General features: G+C 34.8%; 1 protein-coding gene across 1 annotated transcript in view; it reads left to right on the forward strand.

Annotated features, from left to right (window-relative positions):
- Window positions 1-969: 969 nt before the first annotated feature.
- The window catches only part of LOC106883596 (DCN1-like protein 5), a 47349-nt gene continuing 30090 nt past the window's right edge, over window positions 970-18228 (forward strand). Inside the window, exon 1 of the mRNA XM_014934674.3 lies at window positions 970-1552. The gene's annotated coding sequence lies outside the window, so the exon portion shown is untranslated. The remainder of the gene's footprint in view (window positions 1553-18228) is intronic.

Below are 18228 nucleotides of genomic sequence, written 5' to 3' on the forward strand. Positions count from 1 at the left end.
TACATGCCCGTACCAGCACAGCCTCGTCTCTTTCGGACAACCTCTAATTTGTCTTATAGCAAGTTTTTCTCCCACACATATGTATACACACTTTTTCCCCCCTCTTAATCCTTTCTATCGAAGAGTGTGGGCTCGAAACGTTGAAGACTTTTCCATTCTCCCCGAGTGTTAAACTAATACACCTGCTTGTTGTTCCTTCACCTGCCTTTGTCTTTTGTTTTCTGTAAATTTGAACTATATACATGTATATATGTATACATACAATACAACTAAACCACAGGCGTGGCTGTGTGGTAAAACACTTGCTTTCCAACGACATCGTTCCAAGTTCAGTCCCACTGCGTAGTACTTTGGGCAAGTGTCTCCAACTATAGTTTCGAGCCAACCAAAGCCGTCTGAGTGAATTTGGTAGACGGAAATTGAAAGAAGCCTGTCGTATATATGTGTGTGTGTGTGTGTCTTGGTATCTGTGTATGAACTGCCACCATCACTTGACAACCGATGTCGGAATGTTTACGTCCCAGTAACATAGCGGTTCGGCAAAGACACCGATAAAATAAGTACTAGGCTTACAAAGAATAAGTCCGGAGTCGATTTCTTAGACTAGAAAACCCTTCAAGGCGGTGTTACAGAATACACACACACACACCGGATACTCTCTCTCTCTCTCTCTCTCTCTCTTACGCGCACATACACAATCACACACACACATAGAGAAACATATTCTTGAACTAAGCTAGTTATCCATTCAGTCTTTCGTATAAAAATTGCATCTGAACCCGGTCTCAATAGGTCAGACAAAAAAAATTAATAACTCGTACTTCCTTGAAACACTATAAAGAAAAATTAAAAAATGAATGAAAAATTTTACTAGCAGTAATAATAAAAAAAAATTAGTTTAAACGTATCTTAGAAACGGTGCACATGATTTGTGTTTATATGCAAATTACATTCTTTCGAGTTTATTGTCTGTAAGTATTTGTTGCAATGGTGGTGGTGTGATGGCTCAGTCTATTCTCTCAAGTCTGCTACAAATTTCTTTGTTTCTCCGAGCCCTCACTTCTCCCTTTTTCTCCCCTTCTTCTCTCTGGGCTTCTATTTAACAGTTAGACCTTTACTTCGTCTCTCTCTATGTATATCTAATTATATATTAGTCTTCTTTATAATTTTTTTTTCGTCCTGTTACGAAGTCTTTTCCTAGAGGTATTGCATGGCTCGTTCGTTCTGAGTTTAATCTTAGCTTCTCTTCTCTTTCTTCTCTCTACCTCCCCATTACCTGTGTTACCCTCTATCTTCCTATATCCGTCGCTCTCTCTCACTCAAATAGTCTTCCTGCTTCGTCTTCTTTCTTCAATTCTTTTTCCCCCCGCCTTCCTTCCTTCCTGCGACTGCCACCCCTTTTATCTTTGTGTCTCAAAACTTGGCCGGATCCACGCGCGTGTACACATACACACCACAGCAAAACGTACACGCTTGTATTTATTCACTAAAGTATTTCACACCAACAAAGATATGTCTATTGCATCTTTTTGCCATTATTATTGTAAACCAGGTGAGTTGTTTCAGTGTATATTATATATATATATATATATATATATATATATATATATATATATCTTTCATTGTACCCTCCTCCTTGTATATGTGCATATATATATATATATATAAATGTTTATATGTATTGGTATGGATATATTCTGCTGTAGAAGACATGTATATATAATATATGTATATATACACACACTTTATTATTAAAGCTAGACATACACACACTTATCTCTTTGTAAATTAGTGTGTCAGTGTTATGTCTACAATGTAGAGTTTTATTAACGATGCTGACCTGTATAGATAGATGGATGTGAATTCACACCCGCTCATATATTGTAATATTTAGTGAAATTATGTTCGTGTTGTTTTAAGAACATAATTGTTATTACCAAAAATGTATTACTAAATATTTTATCTTCGTGTTCAAATTTTGTTTATCTTAATTTTAACTATTCAGATAAAAATGCTATTACTCAGGCTTTTTTTTTTACTTCCCTATTATCAAAGAAAAGAGTAATTATTATTATTAGTGCCTTGCCACCAAAGGTTATTAACATTATATTATTATTATAGTATTTTTCCTAAGATAAAGGTGGGTGTGTATTAACTTGCTATATATGCTTCTATCGAGAATCGTTCTATCATCAGTAAGTTTTAGTTAATAATGTAGATAGATACCTACGTTATGTATTTGCATGTATGAGTGTGTATGCGCGTGTCCGTTCGTGTGGACATGCTTGTATGTGTGTATATATATATATATGAACATATATATACATACCCACATGCGTATGCATATATGTGTGTGTATATATGTACGTGTATATACGCGTACGAAACATATGTATATTTATTATTTAAACGTATGTATATAAGTGTAGGCGAAGGTAAAGGATATGCATACCCAGTATTTAGGGTTAGGGTTACGCCGAAAACGGGTAGTGTGCGTATTCTTTACCTCCGCCTAAGTATATATTATTTTAAAACGTATATATGTGTGTGTGTGTGTGTATATATATATATATATATATATATATATATATATATATAATGCGTGTGCGCGTGTATATATATATATATGTATGTATATGTGTATATATATGTGTATATATGTGTGTGTGTATATGTATATATGTGTATATTGGTGTATATGTATTTATATATATAATGTGTGTGTGTGTGTATATGTATTTATATGTATATATGTGTGTACATGTATTTATAAATATATATATGTGTACACGTATTTATATATATATATGTATATATGTGTATACGTATTTATATATATATATATATGTGTATACGTATTTATATATATATATGTGTGTATACGTATTTTTATATCTATATATACATACATAAATACACACACACACACACACATCATATGAATGAAGTATTAACCAACCTGGATGGCAGCCTGCACATACTTCTAGGGGACTTCAACCTCCCTAATATCGAATGGTCTGAGGGCCACCTTCTCTCGCAGGCCCTGATGGATTCCCAGCAATCCTCCTAAAGAAATGCAATAGGTTCCAGCAAGCCCGATCCTCTTCCAGAGTTTCCTCAATGGGGAGACTTTCCAAAAAGTTCAAGGAAGATATATGCCCTATTCATAAGGGAGGTTACCTGTCAGCAAAATCATAGAGCACATTGTCAGGAGGAAACTGATTGTGTTCCTTGAAAATAATGACTTGCTCCCTGACAACCAGCATGGCTTCTGCTCAGGAAGAAGCTGCCTTACACAGCTTTTGCAGCATTATAACTGGCTATTGAAACAATTAATGAATTGCTGGAACAATTTTGCAAAAGTCTTTGATAAGGTTGATCATGGGATGCTATGTCATAAACTATGGAGACTCTGCCTAGTCAGAAAACTGGGAGAGTGGTTGCATAATTTCTTATAAGACAGAGGCCAAGCTGTGGCAACCAGTGGAACCCTCTCCAAGGATACAATAATAGTGGAGTGCCTCAGAGAACTGTTGGCACTGCTGCTGTTCATGGTGGCTCTTTCAGACATACCATCAGTTATACAGACAACCACACATACTAGCTATGCCAATGACACAAAAGTAATACAGGAAGTCAAGGAACCTTCTGATGCTAATCTTCTAAACTGCCTGGCAAAGAGAACAGGATGCCCCTCAACTTCAGAAGATACGATTGAACAGCCCCCAGAAATCAGTCAGAATAGCCAGTTGAGAACTTCAGCTCCTATCACCAACTTTTTAGCTTGTCTTAAGGAGATGGCTGCAGTTCACATCATACAAGCTGCAATTGGTTCAACGGTTAAAGGACACTGATAAATCTACTTGCCATGAATTTTATACAGGGGTGTTCTGTTTTCTTTGCTGGGCACAAATCCCTCCCACCACCTCTTTAAATTTTGCATGCCAATTCAAAATGGTATGTCTGGCTGGTATGTCCATGATTCAGTTTCAGCATATTCGAGGACACAAAATGACTTCCATTGATTTGTGAATGACATTGCTAGATCTGAAAAGAGACAAAAAGCAAAATCAGATTAAATTTAAATAAATTGAAAAAAAAATTAATAGAAGAAAACTTGACACTTTTAGCTTTTAAATAGCACCAGTAAAATTATGCTACGCTTTGTAGCTCATGATGTGACAAACCTTTGAAACACCCTGTAAATACCTGTGTGTGTTACACTCCCTAACAGTTGAGGGAACCCGTGGAAGAGGTAGGCCCAGGGAGACCTGGGGTGAGGCAAGACCTTCGAACATTGGGCCTCACCGAGGCGATGACTTCTGACCGAGACCTTTGGAAATGTGCTGTGCGTGAGAAGACCCAGCAAGCCAAGTGAGATCGTTGCCAGTGCCCCTGGACTGGCTCTTGTGCGGGTGGCACATAAGATGTACCATCCTGAGCGTGACCGTTGCCAGTACCGCCTGACTGGCCTTATAGGGTTTTCGAGCGAGATCGTTGCCAGTACCCCTGGACTGGCTCTTGTGCGGGTGGCACATAAAAAACACCATTTCGAGCGTGGCCGTTTTCGTGCGGGTGACACGTAAAAGCACCCACTACACTCTCTGAGTGGTTGGCGTTAGGAAGGGCATCCAGCTGTAGAAACTCTGCCAAATTAGACTGGAGCCTGGTGTAGCCATCCGGTTGCACCAGTCCTCAGTCAAATCGTCCAACCCATGCTAGCATGGAAAGCGGACGTTAAACGATGATGATGATGATGATGATGATATATATGTGTACATATATAGCTGTGTATATATGTGTACAAATATACCTGTATATACTTGTGTGTGTGTGTGTGTATATACCTGTATATATATATATGTACCTGTGTATATATGTATATATATATATGCATATATATATGTATATATATATATACCTGTGTATATATATATATATATATATATCTACCTGTGTATATACATATGTATGTATATGCACCTGTGTATATACATATGTATATAAGTTCAAAAAAGGAAAAAGACAAAAAACAATAAAAAACGTGAGGACGTGAGACAGATAGTGTTACTAGACGCTGGGGAAAGGAAAGAGAGAGAGTATGATGTTTCGAGCGGAGCTCTTCCTCGGAAACAAGGAAAGTTCAAAGAAGGGAAAAACGGAGGAAGAAAAAATCAGCACATGTAACTGTGTATATACATATATATATATATATATATATGTACCTGTGTATGTATATATGTACCTGTGTATGTATATATGTACCTGTGTATGTATATATGTACCTGTGTATGTATATATGTACCTGTGTATGTATATATGTACCTGTGTATTTATATATGTACCTGTGTATGTATATATGTACCTGTGTATATACATATGTATATATGTACCTGTGTATATACATATGTATATATGTACCTGTGTATATACATATGTATATATGTACCTGTGTATATACATATGTATATATGTACCTGTGTATATACATATGTATATATGTACCTGTGTATATACATATGTATATATGTACCTGTGTATATACATATGTATATATGTACCTGTGTATATACATATGTATATATGTACCTGTGTATATACATATGTATATATGTACCTGTGTATATGCATATGTATATATGTACCTGTGTATATGCATATGTATATATGTACCTGTGTATATGCATATGTATATATGTACCTGTGTATATGCATATGTATATATGTACCTGTGTATATGCGTATGTATATATGTACCTGTGTATATGCGTATGTATATATGTACCTGTGTATATGCGTATGTATATATGTACCTGTGTATATGCGTATGTATATATGTACCTGTGTATATGCGTATGTATATATGTACCTGTGTATGTGCGTATGTATATATGTACCTGTGTATGTACATATATGTACCTGTGTATATATGTACCTGTGCATATACATATATGTATATATGTATACACAGGTATATATATATATATATATATGCACATATATATACGTATGCACACACACATATATATATATACACACACATATATATATATATACACACACACACACACATATATATATACACATATATATATACACATATATATATACACACACATATACACATATATATATATATGTATATATGTACCTGTGTATATACATATGTATATATGTACCTGTGTATATACATATGTATATATATGTACGAATGTGTATACATATGTATATATATGTACCTGTGTATATGCATATGTATGTGTATATGCATATGTATGTGTATATGCATGTGTATGTGTATATGCATGTGTATGTGTATATGCATATGTATATATATACATGTATGTATATATACATGTATGTATATATACATGTATGTATATATATACATGTATGTATATATATATACATGTATGTATATATATACATGTATGTATATATATACATGTATGTGTATATATACATGTATGTGTATATATACATGTATGTATATAAACATGTATGTATATACCTGTGTATATATATGTGTATGCATGTGTATGTATATACCTGTGTATATATATGTGTATGCATGTGTATATATATACCTGTGTATGTATGTGCATATATATACCTGTGTATGTATGTGCATATATATACCTGTGTATAGACGTGTGTGTGTGTGTATATATATATATATACTTGTGTATATATATATATATACACCTGTGTATGTATAAATGTGTGTGTATATATACCTGTGTATGTATATATATATGTATGCATATATATATATATATATATACCTCTGTATGTATATGTATATTGTGTGTGTATGTATATATATATGTATGCATATATATATATATATATATATATATACCTCTGTATGTATATGTATATTGTGTGTGTATATATACATATGTATGTATATAATGTGTGTATGTATATATGTGTGTGTGTATATATATATATATATACACACACACACATATATATACATACACACATAATATACATACATATGTATATATACACACACAATATACATATATATGAATATGTGTGTATGTATATATACATATATATGAATATGTGTGTATGTATATTGTGTGTGTATATATACATATGTATGTATATAATGTGTGTATGTATATATGTGTGTGTGTGTATATATATATATATATATACACACACACACATATATATACATACACACATAATATACATACATATGTATATATACACACACAATATACATACACACATATTCATATACATACAGAGGTATATATATATATATATATATATATATATATATGCATATATATATATATATATATACCTGTGTGTGTCAATATATATGGGTATCTATATATGTGTGTATATATATATATATATATATATATATATATATATATATATATATCTATGTGTACGTATATATGTGTATCTATGTGTATGTATATATATATCAGGTCATCTCATAAATTCTGTCTCAATTTTGAATAATGAAAACAAATGATCAAATGTTATATTTAATTGAAATTTAATCATCAATGTACTTTCCCTGATTATCTAGGACTTCCTTCCATCTATTTACAAGCTTTTTAATCCCATCAGTGTAAAACTCTTGATTTAATGTCAAAGGCAATTTAGAGGAGGAGGAGAAAGAAAGAAATTAACAGCAAATTAAGATTCGGTAAATATAGTGAGATAGATGAAAGGGAATAAATCTTAAAGGCATGGAAATTGATATATGTAGTGGAAATGAAATGAAAGAAGACAGTTAAAGGTCGAATTTTATAGAAGGTATGTTTTTGCCAATGTTTGCAGCGATAAACGCATTCTTTAAACGTGTTTAAAAGTGAATTCTCCAAGAACAGATTGAGATATTGTACTTCGTTACAGTGCGGACAAAAGGATTTACCTCTATCATCATCATCATCATTTAACGTCCACTTTCCATGCTAGCATGGGTTGGACGATTTGACTGAGGACTGGTGAAACCGGATGGCTACACCAGGCTCCAATCTGATTTGGCAGAGTTTCTACAGCTGGATGCCCTTCCTTACGCCAACCACTCAGAGAGTGTAGTGGGTGCTTTTACGTGTCACCCGCACGAAGGCCAGTCAGGCGGTACTGGCAACGGCCACGCTCAAAATGGTGTATTTTATGTGCCACCCGCACAAGAGCCAGTCCAAGGGCACTGACAACAATCTCGCTCGAGGAATATTCTATCTAGATCCTTTCCAACATGTATTTCTAATCGGTATGTCTTTACTACCTCTGAAGAGATTTATCTCATAATGATTTTAATTTTATAAATTAATTATGTAAAGGTTTCTGAATCAAAACATCTGTCAGAGAAGTCCTATTTCATAATTAATAATTTTATTAATTACTTCTCCATTTTCTCCTTATTCTTTAAATATATAAATATATGAACCATGGTTTATATGGTTATCTTATAGTTGAACTTTCTATAGATTGGTAACTAACCAGTATTTTCATTAGATTTATGATCCCTTAATGAGGTTAACTATCTTTACTTTATTCTATATATATACACACACACACACACACACACACACACACACAGATATATATAAATAAAAAAAAGTAACGCGGATTTTAAAGGTTATTGCAGTATGCATGTTTCATGCTACTCCATTTATTTAAGTAAAGCAAGCATTACATTAAATGTAAAATGCAGAGCAATCTTCTGCTGCACAAGGATATAGAAAATTTACTGAAAATTTCAGCAGAATGGACATATTACTGTTGTGACAACATTTAAAATCTAAATGGGAAAGAACAGTACATAAAAAAACCATCTTGACATAGCCAAGGCTAGCAGGCTAGTCTGCATGTTTTTACATCTTTCCAGGGAATAGAGGCTAAGCTCTTTTAGGCTCTCCTTGTAGTCCTTCTGTTGCACTAAGGCAATCTTCTTGGTATAGTGGCAATAGATGAGCTTGAGTTCTGTTAATATGATGCTTTGTGATCATAACTAGGAGGAGTAATCTAGGCAACTGGGCACAAATGTTCTCCATACAGGCAATCCGGTTTCCTGTTTTCATGTGCTGAATGATCTCAGAATCCAGCCAGTCATGCACATTACTGTCATCTTAGTAATACGCGCACAGACTTATGCATCACCACTCATTTGGATTTTCAGGTCATGCACCAACTCTGTCTCTGAAAGTGCAATACTCCAGCTTCTATATATTCTGATTGCAGTCTACTTGTGGCCAGGTAGCTGAGAGATTGAGACTTGTCAACATTGAACTCCATATTGCTTTCTTCGGCTCACTTATATATTGTGTTCAAATCTTTCTGTAGATTTGATGTATCTTCAGGGTCCTTGATTATTTGTGATACTTTTTTCTATCATAGCTGGTGAGAGTGCCTGATTTTTATGACTGAGGGGAAGGTTTGACAGAGCCACTACAAACAGCAGTGATCCAAGTACAGAGAACTGTACTTGGATCACATCAATACTAAGCAGGGTTTCCTGCTTAGTATTGATGTTTCTTCAGAGAGAGCATCATTGGATGCTACAGCTTGTCTCCTATCTTTTCCTATTGGAAAATCATGCAACCATTCCCCTATTTTACCAATGATATCAAGGTCATGCAGTTTGTGACATATCGTGGGATTGACTTAGTTGAAGCCCTTGGCAAAGTTAAGATATATCACATCCACATTTGAACATCTCGATTGTTCTTTCAGTACCCAGTTATAGTGTTATAGTAGCTGTGCAAGGCAGCTCTTTCCTGGGCAGAAGCTATGCTGTATGTCAATGGGTTTGCCATTGTCTTCTAGGAATGTGATCAGCTTCCTTCTCCAAATGTATTCCATGGCTTTGCTCACATGTGAGGTCTGAGAGGTAGGCCTGTAATTTTTAGCATCTGCTGTGCTCCCTCCTTTATGGATAGGACACAGTTATACCTTTTTTTAGTATTTGGGGAAGTTTGCTTCTTATGAGGAAACTGGAAAATTATCTGCAGTGGTTTTGCGAGCGCTTTCTTGCATGTCTTAAAAAAAAACAGCTGGAAAACCATCAGAGACTTTGAATTCAGTTCATCAGTGACTGATATTACATCTTTTTCTTTTATGCCAATGTTATCAGTAGTTGTCTCTTTCCTGTGTAGATCAGTAGTGTTGAACTCATCAGGTTTGCTTATTTGCATATTTCCCAGTGGAGGGGTGAAAACATTTTGGAATTGCTTATTGATTGTTTCACTTATCTGCACACAGTCTGAACTTAATGAACTGTTTTATTCAAATAGTGGCCCTATTATATATATATATATATATATATATATGCAGACGCTTTTTCTGTTTTTTCTTGCTTGTTCATGTTTGAATCGACTATGCATATATGTAGATATATGCATATGTGTGTATATATATGCTTATATGTAGATATATATGCATATGTGTGTGTGTCTGTATATATGTGTGTATATATATATGTAGATGTATATGGTGTGTATGTATAAATGTGTGTGCATATATGGTGATTACCACGTTTTGAATATTTATTTTTAAACTTTGCTTGAGCATCCACATGAATTCAGCTTCTGATTTGCATGCCTTCTTGCAAATATGGCAACTCTGTGATTGGCTTTTGACTAGTTCTGCAAGTGCATTTTCCTGCATTCTTATGGCCTCTTCAGGACCCCAATAGATGTACAAACCTTGTTACAAATTGGATGTGTTTAGTTTTGACCTTGAAGGGATTATGTTCCTGTATGAACTTTGATTTTGTCTCCTGCCATATGACCATTTCTGACTCACTAATCCAGCTATTAAGAATTGGTGACTATTGGGAGCACACATCAATCCTTCTTCAAAATTGCTAGGAAGTTGTTCCTGGTTTCAAATAGAATATTGAATTCTGTTCTGTTCAAATGTTTCACAACCTTCCTTGATTGTCCCACACCACTCTTATTGGTTCAATGCAAGCATTTCCCATGCTCAAATGTTTGAGGTTTGCCTTTATCACGTCTTTATATTTCTACCAGGATTTGTTATAGGCTTTTATTTAGTGTTAGTTCACCATAAAGTGGACCCTTGTGTTATCCATACTAACTAAATGACCCATCCAGTGCATTTGATTCACAACAATGATTTTTCTTCAATGCTGGGCATATTAGTATTTTCAAGAATAAAAGTGTCTGGAGGTTTCCTGTACCGTTTTATCCTTAGTATGTGCCTTAAACAATTTTGTTGGAATCTTTCAAGTGATGCCATGTGATGACGATAGGTGGTCCATGTTTCTGAATCATAAAAGAAGACAGGTTAAAAATATTCCTGTAGATAGAATGCTTTGTATTAAGAGTGATTCTTTTGTCCTTCCACACTCATTTTCTAAGAGTACCAAAAGCAGCAGTTGTTTTCACAATCCTCTAATGAATTTCAGCATGTAAAAATTCAGTGTATGATATAATGGACCCAAGATATACAAAACTCTCTCCGACTTCCACCTGTGTCCCATTTACTCTGATGCTATACTTGGCATTAGCTTCTCCAAATGCTGGCATGAATATCACTTTAGTTTTGTTAAGACTATTAGTGAGTCCAAACAAAGTGCTAGCTCTAGAAACATTGTATTCTAACAATTGCATATCTTGTTCTGAATGAGCCAGGAAGTTGACACTGCCAGCATATAGCAGTTAATGCAAAATCTTGTCAAAGTCCATAGATTTGAGTTTCAACTGACTCAGATCAAATAGTTTATCAGATGTTTGGAACCTTAGATAGACACCAGTGGTACATAAACAATAGCAACCGTGAAATAGATAGGGGAAAATAGCAGGAACAAGTACATCTTCTTGGTCCAAATCATTATCAATTGAAACAGGGTCTGATAGGATAACATTAGCATGAGCCTTCATATAAAGATGAAGTTCACGAATCTTGAAGACAAACTCTGATGGGCATACTAGGTTTTCTAAAATTATCCACAAATCCTGATTTGTGGATTAAGATTAATCCTGTTCACCATATCAAAGGATAATCTAAGATTAACCCTGTTCACCATATCAAAGGTGATGTCAAAGAAAACCTGAAAATAGCCAGTGAGTGCTTGCTGCATTTTTCTTGTATTTGACAGGCTGAAAAGATCACATCTTTTGTGCCTCAACCTTCTCCAAAACCAAATTGGCTCTTAGGTATATATATATATATATCATCATCATCATCATCATCATTGTTTAACGTCCGCTTTCCATGCCAGCATGGATTGGATGATTTGACTGAGGACTGGTGAAACCGGATGGCAACACCAGGCTCCAATCTAATTTGGCAGAGTTTCTACAGCTGGATGCCCTTTATATATATATATATATATATATATATATGAGAGAGAGAGAGAGAGAGAGAGAGATAGACATAAATATATATATATCTATAATAAAACAGGAAATCGGAAATTTTTGGGTATTATTTATTCACCATTACACATGTTTCATTTGGTAATAGGAATTACAATGTTTTACTTGTTAGATGGATATTTAAGGAATTGCTTATTAGAAATCCTTCACACAAAGACATGAAATAATACAAATTTTATGCTTGGATGAAATGTTTATACTTAGATAGTAATCAGGAGCAGCACAGACCTGGTGAAGGAAGAAAAGAGACACATTGAGACGCATTCCCTCTGCTTCCTTTACCAAAGTTGTCTGTGCTACTCCTGATTATCATCTAAATATAAATGCTTCATCCAAGCATTAAATTTGTATTTCATGTCTTTGTGTGAATGATTTCTAATTGGAAATATCTATCTAATATATAAAGCTTTGTAATTTCTATTATCAAGTAAAACATGTGTAATAGTGAATAAATAATACCAAAAAACTTTCCAATTTCCTGTTTTGTTTCAGAATAACTTTGCAAATAACATTTGACATTATATCCTTGAATATTTTGTAAGCCACGATGAGTGTCATCAATTTGAGCGAGAAACAAAGAGACAATCCATGCAGTAGAAACACCCCTCTCACCTGCTTCAAAGATTGTTTCGTCTGCAAGGAAGATGATGCCACAATTTTTTGGGATGCAAAAGGCACTTTGTTTATTGACTTTCTTCAAAAGGACCACACCATCAATGGTGAGTACAATGCCAAATTGCTGAGGCAGTTATGAAAGGCTATCAAGACCAAGCACCCAAGAAAACTGGTCTTGTTTCATCAGGACAATACTCTAGTATACCAGTCCCTGGTTTCAATGGCAGCTGTGTGTGACAGTGGCTTTGAACCAGTTGATCATCCACTCTATTTTTCTCACTTGGCCCCGTCTATCATCTGTTCTCCAACATGAAAAAAGACACTTGGCTGGGAACCAGTATTGCAGTGATGATGATGATGTCATATCTGCTGTTGATGACATTTTTGAGCTATGGGATGAAAACTTCTTCACCAATGGGATCCAAGCATTGCAACACCAATGGAATAAGTATGTGGACCACATATGGTCAGCCTCTGAACTTTTCAGCCAACAATCATATATATATATATGATGGTTGCCTGCTCACTTCAAAGGTTGATCACCTCAACATGTATATATATATACACACATACATAAATATGTATGTTTATATATTAATATATACAGGCCAGGTGTCAAAAGCATAGTGATATCTGTTTGACAGTTGATGCAAATGTATATTTGATATGCTTGTTTGTGAATTTTTTTGTCTTAGGGTTTCATTGTTCTAAGTTGACCTTCATTGTCATAAAGTTAAATATGCTTGTGGATTCATGGTATATCGTGATTGTTTATATTGATATTAGCTGATTTACTCATTTACTTAGATACTCTTATTAGGCTTGGCTAACACTCAGATAATGCTTTCTAGTTTGGGTAGCTTCTGTGGTGTGTGTGTGTCTCTGCCTGTCTATGTAAAGAAAGATTTTCTGTAAAGGAAAGTATTTAAAAATTATTTTTTTGGAGCAGAATGACAAACTTCTTGGAGACACCTTCTGTACTAATCAGTATAGAGGAAGATATTTTCTAGTAATGATTTATTTATGTATGTATATACACATGTATTTTAGTAAGGGCATATGTTCCTATATATTTATATATGTATCTATATATGTACATGTATGAGGGGTGCTGAAATGTTCCTGGCTTTGGGTAAAAGAAATAAAGGAGATCAGTTAATTATGATTTTATTCAACGTGTTCCCCTCTCAGACTCACACACTTATTGCAGCAGTATTTCCATTTTTCTAAGTCCTGTAAAAGAACTCAGAAGGTTGGTTTTCCAACCAGGCCTTTCGCAATACCTTTCAAGCTGGGAACTTTTCAGCTCCCTGCTCATATATATAATTATCACCATCATCATTTAATGTCTGTGTTCCATGCTGGTATGGATTATACAAAATCTGATGGGTCCAAGGGCTGCATCATGTTCCAGAGTCTGACATTGTTTTTATGGTGGGATGCCCTTCCTGATGCCAACCACTTTATAGTGTGTGCCAGGTGCTTTTGTTTATGCTACCAACACTACACTATTAAGGTTGCCATGCATCTGCAGGACTATGAACCCTCTAAGAAGCAGAGTTCAGCTTCATGCAGAGACAAAGGGATAAAGTATGGAAGAAGTGGTTAGTTTGGAGGAAGTTCTTGTTGAGGGCCTGCACGGCTACTTAGATGTAGGAGGAGACGGAGAGAAAAAAGAGAGGGGAATATGTTAGTAAGAGCTTCAATGACATCGACAGTTGAGTCTAGTTGGCCCTTCATGGCACAAGGTGAGTATGAATGGGTGAGTAGGTGATTTGCAAGGGGAGATGATGAGAGGGTGGAAGAAGCAGACTGCAACTGTAAAATTTGGGTAGGGTTGAACGTGGATGATTGATGAGCAATGAGTTGGGAAAGATACAGCTATGAAGGAGAATGGGATGGGGGAAGAGTGGCATAAAAGAAATGGTAATGTTAGGGTGTATATGGACACACATACATATATATATATAATATAAGATGTGTGTATTTCTGTGTTTGTATGTATGTATATGTTTGGATATATATATGTTTGTATATATATATATATGTGTGTGTGTATATGTTTGTATATATGTATGTATATGTATATATACATTTATGTTTATGTATATATATATATATATATCCATATATGTGTGTATATGAATATATATCCATATATGTGTGTATATGAATATATATCTGTGTGTGAATATGTATATATATATGTGTATATATTTGTGTGTGTATATATACATATATATATATATCTGTGTGTGAATATGTATATATATATGTGTATATATACATATATATATTTATGTGTGTGTATATATATATATATTTGTGTGTGTGTGTGTGTATGTATATATATATACGTGTGTATATGTGTATATATATGGTTGGCGTTAGGAAGGGCATCCAGCTGTAGAAACTCTGCCAAATCAGACTGGAGCCTGGTGTTGCCATCCGGTTTCACCAGTCCTCAGTCAAATCGTCCAACCCATGCTAGCATGGAAAGCGGACGTTAAACGATGATGATGATGATGATGATATATATATATATATATATATATATACACACACGAGTGTGTGTGTGTGCGTATATGTACATATGTGTGTATACATATATACATGTGTATGTATGTTTATGCTCTGTATTAAAAAGATAAGCTTTCATTGTTCGTACCCAATCAAAAAACAAAAACAAATCTTTCATTTTTTTTTTATCCCTATATACACACAGGAGGCGCAATGGCCCAGTGGTTAGGGCAGCGGACTCACGGTCATCGGATCGCGGTTTCGAGTCCCAGACCGGGCGTGTGAGTGTTTATTGAGCGAAAACACCTAAAGCTCCACAAGGCTCCGGCAGGGGATGGTGGTGAACCCTGCTGTACTCTTCCACCACAACTTTCTCTCACTCTTATTTCCTGTTTCTGTTGTGCCTGTAATTCAAAGGGTCAGCCTTGTCACACTGTGTCACGCTGAATATCCCCGCGAACTACGTTAAGGGTACATGTGTCTGTGGAGTGCTCAACCACTTGCATGTTAATTTCACGAGCAGGCTGTTCCGTTGATCGGATCAACTGGAACCCTCGACGTCATAAGCAATGGAGTGCCAACAACAACATATACACACAAATTAGTATGTTTGTGTGTATATAAGTATATACACCTACACGCACACACACACATATATATATATATACTTTGTTTTACTTAGAGACAATGCATGTTACCAGAATGACTCAAGATGAATAGAAACCACTCCAAAACCCTTGTTATAGTATCTGTGTGAACAGGGTTAGGACTGCCTACCTTATTTGTTCATATTTTCATATGTCTTAAAGGAGGAAGCTCTTTGCATAAGAGATGATGCTCCCTATTTTGTCTATTGTGTAATTATCTGAAATGTATGTAGCAAATGCATTAAAAATCTTATTACTTGGTTTGACTACATTTCATATATGTAGTCAAACCAAGTAATAAGATTTTTAATGCATTTGCTACATACATTTCAGAATATATATATAAATAAAGCATCCAGTCCACTCTCCTGGGTGGGGTTGGTGTTACAAAGGGCATCCAAATGTGAAATCTATGCCAAAACAGACACTGGATCCTGGTGCAGTCTTCTGCGTAGCCAGCTCTTATGAAACCATCCAACCCATGCCAGCAAGCATGGAAAGTGGGCGTTAAATGATGATATATATATATATATATATATATATATATATATATATGCAATGGTGCCTTTACTTTTTAAAGATATCACTTGTCTGTTCTCTAAATCAGGAAAGATCACAAATCACTGGATCTCTGATTTAACACTACTTCACTGTGCTGTTAAAACTGTTATGGACAATGCAGTAATTAATAGTATTGAATAAAGATCTGTTGTCATCTCCTTTGAACATTGCATTCTCAATTTGTGAGGTAGCAAAAGTAATAAGTAAATTAAATCTTGGTAAGCGTCCTGATAGAGATGGAATTTGCTTGGAGGTCTTTTGTGATTGTATCACACATGTTCTTTATGAACTTATTTGTGTAGTTTGGAGAGATAGTGCTGTTCCCAAGAACTGGATACATGCAGTTATATTACCTCTTTTTAAAAGAAAATGTATAAAAATCAAAATCTGATAACTGTCAGTTGCTGGCAAGGTTCTGGTAAGTATTCTTAACTACCTGAATAATTCCTTGTAATTGATGTTTATCCCAAACCTGAGTGAGGTTTTTATTCTGGCAGAGAAACAATGAATATGATTTCCATAGCAGGTCATGCAGAAGTGTTATTGTCTAGGTCCTCATTGAGCTAATGAGAGTCTTTGATATTGTGAATCGGGCGTTCCTGTGGAAAATACTTTGATTGCCTAGATCATTGTGTATAAACAATTAAACCATTTCATAAAGAAACAGATGTCTGGATCAATGCTAGAGGGAATGTAGTGGGACTCATTCTTGTAGAAATTGGTGTCAAACATGGTGACATTCTTGCCCTAACTCTGCTTTCTTTGTATATTGCTGTTGTTCTTGCTATACTTTTGATATTGCTTGCTATCTTGGAAGAAACAGTTAGTAACTCAGAAAAGCATTTTGCTGCTAATGCAGTTTTTCAGTTCTATGTGATCTCCTTTATACAGATGACTGACTTGGTTGCACACATTGATGAAGATATTCAAATTCTCATGACATAATGTAAGAGTGCATTTATCCGATACGTATAAGACATTCTGAATTCCAGTTGCTTCTTGTAGACTCTAAACAAAGAGATTCTCAAGAGAGCTTAGTTTTGAGCATCGAGGCTATGGTACACAAGTATCATTGTTTGTTTTGAACTGATCACATTGCATGAATGCTTGGTAAGAAGATTCCAAACAAAATTCTGTATGGTGAGCATATATGTGGAAAGCACCCTCTGAACAAACCAAGCCTTTGCCATAACCCTTTAGCATTCACATGATTCTGTCACAATTAATGCTTATTTATTCACATTGTTTTTAATAAATCATGTATTATCCTGTAGCTATGAGATTTTGATGGGATAACTGTAAATTTTTAGCCTGATATTGTAAGGTTGATGTGAGACATCAGTATTTGGTCAATATGGACATAAAACAAGTAGAATATTTTAGTAGATATGGCTGCTTTAAATGTTAAAGGATTAAGAACTGTGTAAAATTTTCCTTGAAAGCATTTAAAATAAGTGCTGTCAACTGGGAAAGAAATACTTTTTGATTGCTACCAATGGAGA

The sequence above is a fragment of the Octopus bimaculoides genome, chromosome Z, assembly GCF_046866305.1.
Source record: "Octopus bimaculoides isolate indiv1 chromosome Z, ASM4686630v1, whole genome shotgun sequence".
Taxonomy (NCBI): Eukaryota; Metazoa; Mollusca; class Cephalopoda; order Octopoda; family Octopodidae; genus Octopus; species Octopus bimaculoides.